This window comes from Balaenoptera borealis, assembly GCF_965194805.1.
Source record: "Balaenoptera borealis genome assembly, chromosome: 3".
NCBI classification, from domain to species: domain Eukaryota; kingdom Metazoa; phylum Chordata; class Mammalia; order Artiodactyla; family Balaenopteridae; genus Balaenoptera; species Balaenoptera borealis.
The window spans coordinates 176433407-176448360 of NC_138866.1; the positions used below are offsets into that span (position 1 = coordinate 176433407).

At 46.8% G+C, this 14954-nt stretch overlaps 1 protein-coding gene and 1 long non-coding RNA gene across 6 annotated transcripts in view; one reads left to right on the forward strand and one right to left on the reverse strand.

The window, feature by feature from the left end:
• Positions 1-333, reverse strand: part of SEPHS1 (selenophosphate synthetase 1) — a 40668-nt gene extending 40335 nt beyond the window's left edge. Inside the window, exon 1 of the mRNA XM_082385464.1 lies at positions 26-333. The gene's annotated coding sequence lies outside the window, so the exon portion shown is untranslated. The remainder of the gene's footprint in view (positions 1-25) is intronic.
• Positions 1-14954, forward strand: part of LOC309625708 — a 76187-nt gene that overhangs the window by 1076 nt on the left and 60157 nt on the right. Inside the window, exon 2 of one of the 5 annotated variants that reach the window (XR_014242678.1) lies at positions 14280-14416. The exons of 3 other annotated variants lie outside the window; for them this stretch is intronic. This is a non-coding gene — a long non-coding RNA (uncharacterized lncRNA). Of the gene's footprint in view, positions 1-364; positions 4823-14279; positions 14417-14954 lie in introns of those variants that run through there. One more of the 5 variants, XR_014242682.1, reaches the window with a different exon arrangement.

Here is a 14954-nt window from a genome sequence, read left to right on the forward strand (position 1 = left end):
CCCCCTCCCCGAGCCAGGCGCTTACCGGTTCGCTTTGCGCCCTCCGCCTCCTCCCGCGAACGGGACTCCGCCGCTCCCACAATGCACCGGGCGCCGCCGGGCTCCCTTAAGCGTCGCCTGAATAAAAAGGCCGCTCCCGGCGGCGGCGCGGAGGGCGGGAGGGCCCCGGGCCGCGCCTGGGCGCCGCGGGGGCTCGGCCTGGCTCGGCGGGCCCCTGCCGGGAACGGGGCCGCCGTGCGCCACGCGCGAGGGGCCTTTAAGGGCCGGCTCCCTCCCTTTAAGAGGCGGCGGGCCGCGACCGGAGCGGCTCGGTAGCTGCGTGCGGCCCGGCAAGGGGGCGGGGGCGATGTGCAGGCCCGAGCGCGGCAATGATTGGTCTCGGGGGAGGGGTGGGGGGTTGCAAGCCCGAGGAGAGGTGGCATCCGTTGCATGATGCAAAAAGGATTGATTTCAAAAGTTGCGAGTTGCATTGGCAGCAGCCTTTGGCGCCCGGGCCACCTCCTTTTCCTTGATCCGCTGGAAGGGCCGGGAATGTCCCAAAACCTGGCCGGGCTCAACCGCGCTGCATTCTGCGGGACGCTGTACCTGCTCCCCCGAGCGCTGCCGTTGTTCCTACCGGCAGACAGTGAGCGTGGAAACAATTTGAAAATCGAATCGGAGCAGAGGAAAGGCCCCCTCTGCTGCGATGAAGGACTGCGAAACACAGACGGCGCGTTTCGTTAATAACGAGTCTCCCTTCTATTGTTCAGCCTGGCTCGGGAGTTAATATGAGCATTAGTGAACGTGCACACGTTCTGCAAAGTTTCTTGAACGTTTCATGTGCTTGGTAGGAAGTCAAAGCTTAAGGTTCCTCAGTTACATTGTTTGCTCTCCACGGATTCAAGTAAACATGGCAGCCTAATACTGTTTGTGTTTGAACGAACACCCATAGGAGCGATTCAGCTTCTGAGATTACTTTTTTCAGGTTTTCAACTTTCTAAGGCACTGCTGAGTAAAATAAAGCAAACTGCTTTCCTATGACGTCTTTTAGGGCTTCCCTTAAAACCGAGAAGTGACGGAGGGGATGCCGATCAAACTTTTCTAGAGTGGTTCAACGTTTTCCAAATGTATTTTGGGGCAGGAGTGTTTTTTAACCGAAAGGTGCTGTAGGTTCTGTTGTCAGGTTTGTAGGCTACGCAGATGGCCTTTTCATTCTTAAAATTTCTGCTTGGCAATTCCCCAGGATTTTGATCTAGGTGAGGCTGCAATCGTGATGCGGTCTAGGAGACCAGGCTGATGCAGGCTCCTCTCTGTCTTTTCTCTGCAGCCCTACAGGAAGTTAGGAAAGAACATAGTAGCCTAGATTCTTTGATGTGTTGGACTTTTGTCAGAGTGGCATAACCCACTGGTTGACAAACCTAGATTTGCCTCTGAATCGCCTGGGGAAACGCAGGTACAGGCAGTCCCCAGGCAACACTCCAGACCTTCGGAATCAGGGAAGGAGGATACAGATATCTTAACTCCCCTCATCTCCTCCCTTTTAAAATCGATTTTGTGAGTTGTTTGGCGCATTTTGATATTTTGTGTTTATCTTTTAACAAAAAAGTGTCACAACTAGAAAAAAAGATTTTGGGGATTGGGGGAAGGTGACAACAGAGGTGAGTAGGGCCCTCTGTGAGGATGCGTGTTTCATGCTGAGGAGTTTGCTGTTTATGCCGTGGTCAGCAGAGTTTGTCAGATTTGGGTTTTACAAGTTTAGCCTGTAAAAAGAAGGCTGTACCACACTTGGGAGGATGCCCTCTCCCAGAAGGGAGAATGGGGCCACATCTCTAGTGAGGAGGGAATTGTACTAGTCAAGCATGGGGTCGAGGGTATCCGAACTGAAGTTGCAGGAATACAGACAAAGGAAGGAATTTCAGGTGATTTCATGTATGATTGGAGGAAGAAGCGTAAGATGACACCCAGATTTCTAGTTTGGGGGGAACCGGGTGAGTAGTGAGGCCACTAGTTGAAACAGGAACTTACTAGCAGGCAAACAGGTTTGGGGGTTAGTTCAGCTTTGGAAATGTTAAATTTCAGGCGCCCGCCGGATACTCTAGGCAGAAGGCAATTGGTAAAGCGAGGTCTGGCCCTTGGAGTAGGGGTGGGCACTGAGTCTGAGATGCAAATGTGGGCACCATCAGCATGTAAATGGAGTTTGAAACCCCGGAAAGGGGTGAGATTAACCAGGAATGAGAGCAGAGGAAGAAAAAGAAAGAGACCTTGGACAGAGCCCTGCGGAGTTTCAAAACTGAATGTCTGGGCCAGCAAGAGGCTGATCCCCGCTTTGTGTGGGAGGCGAGCATCCTCAGAGCCCACTCCTTCCTCCCCCAGCCCCTGGGGTTGGAGCCCTCCGGCAGCTCCAGGACAGCTTGAGTCAGATTCTCCCGAGCGGAGTTTGTGGACTCTGGTCTAAGCCACGATGCCTCGATTAGCCTGGAGCCAGGCTACGGTGTTGGGGACAGATACTCCACCAGAGCTCTCGTCCTTCCCTTCCTTTGCCCTAAACACAAGCCTCTCTCTGTGCTTCCCCCCATCAGCTTTTTTTCTTTCTATGAGTCTTCCCCAGGCGGCTCATCAGAGCCCCATCCTGTTGGAAACCATCTCCCCTGACTTCTCAGGTCCTACTGGCTCCAACTGAAAGATGGTCCTCCTGGGTTGCATTACCTGGTGGAGGCTTGTTAAAAATACGCATTTACCAGCCCCACTCCAAAGGTTATATTGATCAGGTGTCATGGGTGGAATTGTGACAAAGATGATTTGCTCGGCCAAACTTCAGTCAGGCTCCTGAACCTTCTCCTAGACCCATCTGTGCGCTTCCTTGTAAAATCCAGTTTTAGCAAATCTGATCACCCTCAGTATCTGACCAGGGTCCTCAGCCTCCACCATCCCGCTGGTGAACATCTGATCACCCTGGCCTGCCTACAGCAAGTGCCTCTAGAGCCGTGCTGTCCAATAAATACGGTAACACTCTCCGTGGTGCGTTTTGAGTGCCTGGAATGTCCCAGCTGAGATGTGCTCTCTGTCAAAAATGCACTGGATTCTGAAGACTGAAAATGAAAAAAGAATGTAAAATATCTTTGTGATTATTCTATTGATTCATCTTGAAATAGAATATTTTGGATATGTTGTGTGACATAAAATATATCATTTTATTTCTTTACTTTTTTTTTTTTTAATATGGCCACCTGACCATTTAAAATGACATAGGTTGCTCACAGCCTATTTCTACTGGACAGCTTGGCTCTCTATGATGCCCCAGTCCCCAGAGCCACAGACACAGGCATTCAAGTACTTACATGGGTGTTCCACAGACGCTTCAAATCGAGCATGTTCCAGACCAAAGCAATTCTTTCCCTTCCGACCCTGCCCCCCTCCCCCGCCCGTCAGCTCCCCCTCTATGTGCCATCTTGGTGGATGGACGGGTATCTGCTGCACTGCACGTGCTAGAACCCTGGCAGTCATCCCCAGCTCCTCCCTTTCCATTTCCGGTCTTCACTGTTACCCGTCAGTTCTACCACCTTGATATTGTTCACATCCAAACCCTCCCCTCCCCTCCCACAGTCCCTGTCTCTGTTCATGTCTCACCTCTCCCCTCAACTACTGTGGGAGTCTCCTAACTTACGGGCTTTCTGCTGTGATTTTCACCGGTCTCCATTCAGTCCAAAGTGATTAATGCTACGGGAAGCATATTGATCCAAGGCAACCCTGATGATGTTCTTTCTTTCCCTGCTCAAAACCTTTAGGTGGTTTCCGTGCCTCTGGCTCCATTTCTGAAAGTATGGTACTCATTCATGGGTGTGCGTGATTTTAGGGGGTACAGGGAAGAACATTTTATAGTTATATACACATTTGAACACACACTGGAAAGATATAACTAACATGTAAAACCTGTGATTTTGTGGGCATTATTCTTTAGGACAAAAAGTGAGTCAACTTAAAGTTTTTTTTTTAGAATATTTGCTTTATTTTATTTATTTATTTATTTTTAATGATAATTCCCAAGGTTTATTTATTTATTTATTTATCTGGGCTGCACCCGGTCTTAGTTGCGGCACGCAGGATCTTTTCTAAGTTGAGGCATGCGGACTCTTATTAGTTGCGGCATGCATGCGGGATCTAGTTCCCCAACCAGGGATCCAACCGGGCCCCCTGCGTTGGGAGCATGGAGTCTTTCCCACTGGACCACCAGGGAAGTCCCTAAAGAACGTTTTAAAGAAAAAATAGCACAGTCTAAAGTAATGGCATTGGCCAAGTAAATGCATTTCAGATACATTTCAGACTCAATATGGTTAAAAAAAAAAAACCAAAAACCTTCACGATCCAGCTTCTACTTTTCCTCTCTCATATAATCTCGAGAAGGTACCCTCTTCCTGTTCTTCAGCCATGCAACCGTGCTGGGTGCTTACAGATCTCCAGGCTCACCGTCTCTTTCTACGTTTAACCTCTAGTCAGGCGCTAGTCCTTTGCTTGTACCACCTTATCTCCCCTTCTGGCAAATAAGAACTAACCCTATAAAATTCCCCTCCGAGAGTCTTCTCTCTGAACAGTTGTCTGGCTACTCCAGGGAGAACTGCATCTATGGTAGGCAGCATAGTGGTCCCCAGAGATATCCACATCCTAATCACCTGTGGCTGTGTTACCTTACCTGGCAAAAGGGACTTTGCAGATGTGGTTAAGGATTTTTTTTTTTTTTTTTTTTTTGGCCGTGCCACACAGCATGCGGGACCTTAGTTCCCTGACCACGGATCGAACACACGACCCCTGCAGTGGAAGCGCAGAGTCTTAACCACTGGACCACCAGGTAAATCCCATTAAGGATTTTTTTTGGATGAGATTTTCCTGGATTATCTGGATGGACCAGTGTAACAGCAGGATCCTTATACAGCAAAAAAGGGAGGCAAGAGAGCCTGAAGAGTTGCGACAAAGGAAGCAGAGGTCACAGTGATATGGGGCCACAAACCAAGCAATGTGAGCAGCTTCCAGAAGCTGGAAAAGGCAAGGAAATGGGTTCTCCCCTGAGCGTCCTGAAGGAACCAGCTGCGTCGTCCTATTTTGGTCCTTATCCTAGAACTCATCCCGCTGGTTTGCAATTATTCCATGTACCTAATCTCTCCTCCACACCTCCCCCCGCTCCCCCCTCCCACTAAAAGCCACGAGCTCCTGGGGAGATTGAATACCTTTCCCTCCCAGTGCCTCGTGCATTCTCTGGCCTGTGGTAGGAGTGACAGGAGAGAGTTACTCTGGAATTGGGGGATCGAAAATTGTAAGAAGGTAGGAGGAGTCAACATTGTCATGTGCTACAGAAAATCGACATAAGGACCAAAAATAGATCATTGGATTTAGTGGCCTTGGGGTACTTAAGTGCAGGTGGAAGACGGGGTGTAGGGGGCCGAGGAGTGAGTGTGGGTTGGCAAGTGCAGATAATGAGTGTAGACACCTCTTTTAAGAAGCGTGCTGTAGAAGGGGCAGAAGAAGAGAGACATTTACTTGAGGGGGAGGAGGGGTTTGTTTCTTAGAACCTGAGAAGCTTTGAACAGGTGCGTAAAGCAAAGCAAAGGAGACTAAAGATGTAGGAAAGAGGAAGGGTGGCTGGTAGAACAAGATCCTGGAAGGAGGGGAGAGGCGAGGCGTTCTGGCACCTGGATGGAGACAGAAGAGGAAGCAGGTATGGATGCTCTGGTAGCTAAGTTTGGTGGGTGGATTGTACAGTGTTTGTTCTGCTTTCCTCATGGACTGTCAGTTCCATGCAGGCAAGGACCATGGCTATGGGTTCAACGTAGTGACAACAGTTAACACTTCAAATCGCTTGCTGTGTGCACGCCAGGCAGGCTTCTAAGAGCGCGGCACAGATTAATTCACTTAATCCTCAGAACAACCGGATGGAGTAGGTACCATTATTATCCATTTATAGGTGACAAAATAGAGGCACAGAGACAGTGAGTAACTTGTCCAAAGTCACAGTGGCAGAAAGTGGAGGACTTGGATTTGAACCCGGGCCATCTGTCCCCCAAGTCCGCACTCGAAGATGCAGGCACTCACTAAGCACTTGTCAAGTGACTGAGAACGCAGCCTGCTTCTTATGCTTCCCCGCAAACAGCAGGATGGTTTACCCTCCTGCAGCCACCTTCCCCCTCCCCCAAGTGGGGTGTTGTCCATCTGCATTGTCCTCTCACACAAATGAGGCCTGACCGGAAGGGTCACAGTCTGCTGGACCAAGGTTGAGGTCACACAGATGCCTGAGACATTATCCCTTACACTCCACCTCGAGGCAGGGACTACAAATGCTCGCTTCCATTAGGATGACACCTTCTGGACACCTTGCTCTCCCCTCTCCCTTCCTCTCAGCCCAGGCCAGACTAGGATCCACTAGGCCATCCCTTGCTCCCCAGCAGATTACAGGAGTGTTCCTTCCGCACCACCCATCACCCCCTGCAGGCCTGGCTTTGCAGCCCTAGAACTGTCTGCTAGCAGGGCTTAGGGCCTGGGGGCGAGTGTCAGAACCCCTACGGAAGGTAGGTTTCTGTGGGGGGCGGAGCGGGGCAGAAATTCAGATCCAGAAGCAGGAGTGCCGGAGGTAATAAATTCAGAGCCTGGAAAGGAAAGATGGGGCCTTGGCAGCTCTCGTGGGAAAGCAAAGTAGCGTCTGTGCCTGGAACCACTCACTGTCGACTCCCCTCACAGCCAGCATCGTCCTGGTGGGCAGGTTCTAGAACGGAACAAGATCCCTAAGGCAGATTTTAGCTGCATCCTGATCTTTTGGGGGCGTTCTCTGTTTTCCCCTAGGCCTCTATCTAGGCTTATTCGTTTTTGTTTTTGTTTTTGTTTTTGTTTTTTTTTTGTGTGCGGGCTTGTGGGCTTTCTCTAGTTGCAGCGAGCGGGGGCTACTCTTCGTTGCGGTGCACGGGCTTCTCATTGCGGTGGCTTCTTTTGTTGCAGAGCACGGGCTCTAGGCGCGCAGGCTCAGTAGTTGCAGCATGCAGGCTCAGTGGTTGTGGCGCACAGGCTTAGTTGCTCTGCAACATGTGGGATCTTCCCGGACCAGGGCTCGAACCTGGGACCCCTGCATTGGCAGGCAGATTCTTAACCACTGTCCTACCAAGGAAGTCCCTAGGCTTATTCTTGTAACTACACATCTTTCTAGATCAATCTAACTCTCTCAAGGGCTAAGGCTGCAGATCCCTGTCTATATAAGAGAAACTGGCTCTTTTGTCACACTATGAAATTTTCCAGTGATCCAAATCCCAGTAAAAATGGTAACAGCTTAAAGGCCAATCAATTTTTTTTTTCTTGAGCGACATACACATGCTTTCCCCCTGTTTTTAAATATCATTTCACCATTCTTTTTTTTTTTTTTAATATTTATTTATTTATTTGGCTGTGAGGGATCTTTGTTGCTGCATGCAGGATCTCTTTTTTTTTTTAGTTGTGGCACACGGGATCTTTATTACGTCATGCGGGATCTTTTTTTTCTTTTTAGTTGCAGCATGGGATCTTTAGTTGTGGCATGCAGGATCTAGTTCCCTGACCAGGGATCAAACCCAGCCCCCTGCACTGGGAACGTGGAGCCCTAGCCACTGGACACCAGGGAAGTCCCTCATTCCATCATCATTCTTACCTGAAAAGTCAGGTGAACAATAAGCCTTATCTTTGAGCAGCTATTAGTTTGCAGGTGCTGTGCTCAGTGTTGGGACTCTGTGAACAGGTCAGGATCCCAATCAATGAAAGAGAATTGCTGTAATACCAAGTGCTAAGTCAAGGTCTCAGGGATTTCTTTCTTCTTTTTTTTTTTTTTTTTTGGAGAGAAAGGGCAGGGGGAGATCTATGAACCTTCTGAAATTACGTGCAAAATTGTACCTACTTGTGCATTTCTGGGAAGAGAGTTCCTAGCTTTTATCAGCTCCCCAGAAGGGTCTGTGATCCCCCCAAACTGAGTAATATGGTGGCAAGTGCTGGGGGAGAACAGAATCTGAATTGAGAGGAGCAATTGGAAATATAGGGAGTGCATTATTATTCCATTAGTTCATTAATGCTACAGTCATTACAATAATCATTTATTTTCTTCAGTGGTCTTTTACAATCTTTGGTAAAAAGCATAGCTTTTTTGGCAAGAAAAAAAGGTCACAAGAAATTCAAGTCATGGTGTTTGACTTCAGAAGAAGTGAATCGGTTATTTCAAAAGGAAGGAAGCTCGTTGGAGTAGACCCCATAGTTAAGAAGTCCCCTGCAAGCCCCCTGGAGGGTCTCCCCTCTCCCCACCAAGCCTGGGGCTCCCCCTGAGACCCACTTCCTGCAGCACCCCACATGCATGGCTCTGAGTGTGATCGGCCGAGGAGGGTACTCTCCACTGAAATACAATTAACAATATGATGCTTTCTGAAATTCTGGCTCTGCACCACCCAAAATTTAGCCACATTCCACAAGATCCCACTATGCTGTGGTATTGTCTCTGGCGAATCCCATTTTTCTTAAGCACAAAAGTGATTAATTTGGTGCTATAAAGTGAAGCTTTCATTGTTTGCACCCCGAGAGTAGCAAAGACTACAAATTAATTAAGTTTTCCCTTTGTCTCTTTGATACATGAGAGATAACACGGAGGGAAATAAAACCGGTTTATTTTCTTTAACTGCATTTTCACATCCCTCTCTCTTCCTGTCTTCACTGATTGAAATGAGTGAGGTTTTGCACATAATTTCCAAAAATGCATAGATTACTCCCCCCACCCCCCCTAAATCCTGAGACCTTGAGAGCCATCCACTCCTGATTCATTTTCCAGTTTTTCCCTCCACCATTCCATTCCCTCTTCCATTACGGAAAGCTGCTCTTGCCTTCTAGCCAGAGATCCTATCCCAGCCATTTCCAGCTGCCTGTCCTTCAGGGGTTGGTTCTGCAATATAATAAATGAAGGGTCTTGGTTACTTGGTTCGGGTGCATTTCTTCCCGCTTTTCTGAGTTGCATGTAATTGGCTCTCCCCTGCCCCCTAGTGTCTAAGTCATATTGTAATGAATGATGAGTGTTAGAAGCCCAATTCTCCCTAGTATTTGGTGGGGGGAGGAGAAAAGAGAGGAAGAGGCGAGGAAGGGGAGAAGCAGAGAACACAGGTAGAGATGATGTGTCTGTGCAGATATAAGATTCAGGCTTCCTGTCTATTTCCTGCTCTCACAATTGGTTAAATAAAAATTGGCTCCAGAACCAAGCCCTAAGTGGGCTAGAGTTCACTGTTCTGCCAGCAGAGGAGCAGCTATTTATTCACATTCTTTGTTCCCCATACTTAATCCGCGGCTGACTTCGCCCTTTGCTCCCAAATACACCATCTTCCTTAATTACCTCCTCTGCTGTGAGGCTGCTTGGGAAAAGAATCACAGATTGAGTTCATCCTACCCGAGGGCTCCTGTCCTTGTCTGGCACTTGCTCTGTGTTGCAATGTGTGAGGCTTGCGCTGGACACGGATCAGAGGTGGACCCGGCCTCGGGGCCTCCAGACACGAAACTAGACATACAGGATACAAGTGAGGAATAATAAATAAATAACGGCGGAGGCAGAAATCGGTTTTAGTTTAAGTTTCTCAGGGCACCCACGTCTGGAATGCAGGGACCATGTCTGGTTTTGGACGTGGTTCAGGTTTGGCCCTCCTTGGCTTGAATTTCTCTGAGCTGAGCCGGTCTACCTGGCTGCGGTGGTACTGTTTTCTCCAAAGAGAGTGAGCAGCCATGCTTCCATTTCCACGCTTGGTGGCCAGGTCCACACAACACGTGGGCGGTTGTACTGGATGAGCCTTGAGATCCTTTTCTACCCGGAGATTCTATGATTCACTTAAAATGGGTGCGCACCCCTGACAATTTGTTGGTGGTGATTTCCTCTGCCGGGTCTGGCTTCCTGTTGATTCTACTTTACCGAATATTGCTCAAATCCATTCATTATTTTCCGCCACCGGTTCTTCCTAAGTTCATATTTCATTTGCCTGAATGACTTGCAATGGTCTCTGCTATGGAATGAATGTTTGTATCCCCCTAAAATTCATATGTTGCAGCCCTAACCCCCAATGTGATGGTATCAGGAGATGGGGCCTTTGGGAGGTAATTAGGTTTAGATGAGGTCATGTGTGTGGGGCCCCTATGATGGGATTAGTGCCCTTATAAGAAGAGAAAGAGATCAGAGCCTTCCCCCTCTGTGATGTGAAGATGCAGCAAGAAGGTGGCCATCTACAAGTAGGAAGAGGGTTCTCCCCAGATGCTGAATCTGCCAGTACTGTGATCTTGGACTGCCCAGCATCCAGAACTGAGAGAAATAGATATTTGTAGTTTAAGCCACCCAGTCTATGGTATTTTGTTATAGCATCCCAAACTAAGACAGTCCCCAAACTGATGTCTCTGCTTCCACACTGTGGTCCCAACCCTCATACACATTAAAATGCATGTTAAAATGCATAGATTTAATAAATTAATGCTTTCACACACGTACTCGCACACAAAAAAATCAACACTTATCAAAGAAAGTATAAGAGTTTCTCTTTATGTCCTCAGAGCAAGAAGGAGCTCTTAAGTAAGCTGCAAAAAGCATCAAGTAAAAAGGAAAAAAAATGATAAATTTGGCTATATTGAAATTAAAACTTATGTGGAATAAAAAAGATACTTACACCAAGAGGCAAGCCACAGACTAGGAGTAGATATTTGTAACTCATAATCAACAAAGGAACACTTTCTAAAGTATGTAAAGAACTCCTATGAATCAACAAGAAAAAACAAACCAATAGAAAAGTGGTAAAGATATGAACAGGGAATTCAGAAAAGAGGACATTTGTGTTGCTAATAAATACATAAAAAGATGTTCAACCTAACCAGAAATCAGGAGAATGCCAATGAAGGGCTTCCCTGGTGGTCCAGTGGTTAAGAATCCGCCTTCCAATGCAAGGGACATGGGTTCCATCCCTGGTTGGGGAACTAAGATCACACATGCTATGGGGCAACTAAGACCACGTGCCACAACTACTGAGGTCAGGCGCCTCAACTAGAGAGAGCCCACGTGCCGCAAACTACAGGGTCCACGCTCCCTGGAGTCTGCGCGCCACAACTAGAGAGAGAAAACCTGTGCGCCACAACTAGAGAGAAGCCCACGCTCTGCAACGAAGAGACCGCGCACCGCAACGAAAGATCCTGAGTGCCAAAACTAAGACATGACGCAGCCAAAAAAATAAAATAAATAAATATTTTTTAAAAACTGCATGTGTAGCTTGGTTTCACTTAAAAAAAAAAGAATGCAAATGAAAATGTGACACCATTTTATATCCACCAGATTGGCAAAAATTAAAAGTCCAGTGAGACCAAATGTTGTCAGGCGTGTGGGGAAATTGGGGTTGTCTTATGCTAATGGCAGGAATAGAAATTAGTAGAGCCATTTTGGGGAGGGATTGAATGCTCTCTAGTAAAGATGGATATATCCTCTGATTCTTATTAATTCCTCTCCTAGGGGGATGTATGTACAAAGAAAGAGTCATATATCAGAATATTTGTAATAGCTGCAAGTTGGAAATAATTTAAATTTCCATCAAAAAGGAGGTGGGAAAATAAAGGTTGCACAGTCATATCATGGAATGCTATATAGCAGTTAAAATGATTGATAGGACAAGTCAATGTCTCCAGTTGAAGGACCGTGAAAACATAATGTTAAGGGAATTAGTGTTTGATGGGTATGGAGTTTTAATTCAGGAAGAGGAAAAAGTTCCAGAGATGGATGGGTTGGTGATATTTGCACAACAAAATGAATGTAGTTAATGCCATTGAACTGTATACTTAAAATGGTAAATTTTAAGTTATATCTATTTTACCACAATTTAAGGGGAAAAAAAACCCCATAATGAACAGAATTAGGCGCACCACGAAATGCATTAGATGATGTGCTCATGACATTTAAAAATATTAAATAATCATAACTAAATAAATAAAGCATTAAACATTGAATATGTATATATATATGATCAATTCATAAAGACAAAGATGAGAAGGAATCACACCGAATGCAAGATATGCTTACCTGCTGGGAGGGAGAGGAGGAAAGTCTGAGGCGGTAGCTGTGGTAGAATTCTGTGACATTTTATTAAAAAAAAAAAATTTAAGAAAACTCATTAAATGTTAAAACAAAATAGGTGTTACACCCATCTCAACATTGTTCCGTCTGAAGACGGGGGCAGTCTCTCCCTCTGTGATCGGACTTTTATGTGTCACGTGCTCTCTGGCCTTGCATCTGTTCAGGACCAGCTCTTAGCCTTATATTTCTGGAGGTCCTTTTATGTCTCAGGCACATTGCTAGGTGCTGGGAACTCCATGATGAACAGAACAGGCATGGATCCTACTCTTAGACAGCATTTTCCTCCCAGGGATGTTCTTGCACAACGGTTTTCAAAGAGAGGCGCCTGGACCATCAGCATCCGCCTGGCCTCGGCACGTACTGGAAATGCAAATTTGGGGGCACCACCCCATACCTGTTAACTCAGATGCTACGGGGGTGGGGCCCCGTATGGGGCGCTTTCACGAGCCCTCCAGGCGATTCTGGTGCACGCTCGAATTTGGAAATCATTGCTCTTATATAAAGAAGAGAATGCTATCTCCTTTGTACACTCAATCTGAGGTGGAGGTGGGCAGGGGATGTCCCTCCAAAAGTTGCCCATGTCCCAAAGTGTTCCAGAGGTGAAGAAAATGCCCTTTCATCACGGTTGCATACACCACCCCAGTTCTGGTGCCCGCTGCCCTGGGGCGCTTGGGACTCCCTCCCCTGTCCCCTCCCCACGCTCAGCCTTGGGGCTGTGCCTGGTTTCCCAGTCAGACGCAGCCTCCATGGACCCTCCCTCGAAGCTGCTCACACCAGGTCCTCTGTCTACATATGTCCGAACTCCTGGGGCTGACTGAGTTCAAGTCATTTTCCCAGAAGTACTACAGCGCCCAAGGGCACGTTGGACACAGTTGGATACCTGGGTACCGGAGTGTCTGTGCTCCACCGGCCCACGGACACTCCATCCCAGCTCCTGCCTGGTCAAGATGTCCTACTACTCTCCTTAGTTTCACATTTAAGACCCTCAGTGACCTGACCCCATCTGCCTTTTTCTCTCTCCCTCCTGAAAGAAGACTCTGGAAAAAACATCAATTTCCTTGCTCATAGAAGATATTCACACTTTCCTGTCTCAGAGGCTTGTATTTTATTTTATTTTATATGGATTTCTTCTGTCCAGAGTAGTTTCTATATATGACAACTCCTCTCTCCCCACTTCAACCCCCATACATACTTATCATTTCAGATCAGCCTCAAATGCCATTTCCTCTCTCTACATGTAGCTGGAGGCGATTGTTTCTTCCTTTGTGCTCTCTTGGTCCAAGGCTTTATCGGCTTCTGTATCCTGCCATTTATCTCTCCCATTTCATTTTGTATTCCAGTGTTTTATGTATTTGTCTTATTAAGTCATGAACTTAACTTATTGTCTTATTCAGACATTTTAGTCGAGATGATTCCTTTAACGATGCTGAGCATACTTTCAAGCTCAGGTGATATCAATAAGGGTATTGTTTCAAAGTGTCTAAGACGTGGTCTTCTGTCCTCAAATTACTGGAGGACTAGAGGGGGAGACAGATACCTTGTTTACACAAGGTGACAGAGTTCAGGATAGGGTGATGTGTTTGCCTGGAGGAGAGAGAGACTGATTCTGCCTGTGAAGGCGTTGGAAGCCGGAAGGGTTGACGGAGAAGGTCTGACTGGAAGGCGTCAGAGTGAGGAGATCTCATTACAAGAACGTGTAAGAGGATGGGAGGCTGAAACAGGGCAAAGATGTCCTCCCCATTTTCGAGGAGAAAAGACAGAAAGGTATAGATGGCAAAGAAGAGGGGTAAGTACAGTTTCACAGAAGCCAAGGGAAGAATATGTTTCTGTAGGAATGGAGTTAGAATCAGCACCAAAAGTTAAGTAGAGAGATGCCCTTGATACAAGGTCATCCTTACTGCCAGACTTTTTGCAGGAACTACAGGAGGTACCTGACCTGAGAACAAAGGTAATTAATTGCCTTGCAGGATCTCCCATGGAAACTGAAGGCACCTCTTTGAATTTAAGGCTTGGTTGCTATTTGAACTTCATTATTTGCATGATTTAGAGTGGTGTTTTTTCAATCTACGGACTGTAGGTATATTTAAGATATATATTTTTCCCTTTAGAAAGAGTCTATAGTAATTCTGTTGAGAAGCGCTGAATTACAATTTTCCTCCCGGTGTGTTTTGTGCAGTCTCACTCTGGCCAGTAGGAGGCAGCATAACCTAATGCTCTGAGTCAGGATCCTTGTTGCTGGAGTCGGCTCTGGCCCAGGGAAGGAGGCTTCCCTCTGTTCTGTGCTTCCGTTTCCTTCTCTACCTCCTGAAAAAGGTAGGAACTAACTAATAGCCAAACACCTTCAAAACGTTAAATGATCTGGGGGTGCCGGGTAGAAATCACAGCTGAATATAACCCCAATCTCTCTCTGACTTGGCCCTGAAATCTGAAAAGCTCAAAGCTTTTTACAAGGGAGTCTTGTTCCCATTTCTGCAAACGGAAACTCTAGTTTGTAAATTCACAAAAGACAAGGATGTCCAGTATGTAGATGTAAGTAAACTAAAATAAACATCACAGCAAACTTCCACCTGTAGGTATGAAAAAGTGGAAAAGCAAGGGTTTTTCTGGCCGTTTCCATTTCCATTTTGTTACTTTAATGCTCTAAAATTGTTTAAAACAATTATATTACTTTTGAATATATTAAAGCAGTCATTTGTCTATTGCAAACACTGTACCTTACTATCCGCAAGAGCTGAAATATTAGGTCTGCTGTATTATATTTGCAAGTCCCTCCACTTCCCAGAGGCAGCAAAGCATAGTGGAGACGCATACCAGCCCCTCCCTCCAGCTGTGTGACCTCAGAGAGGTGGTC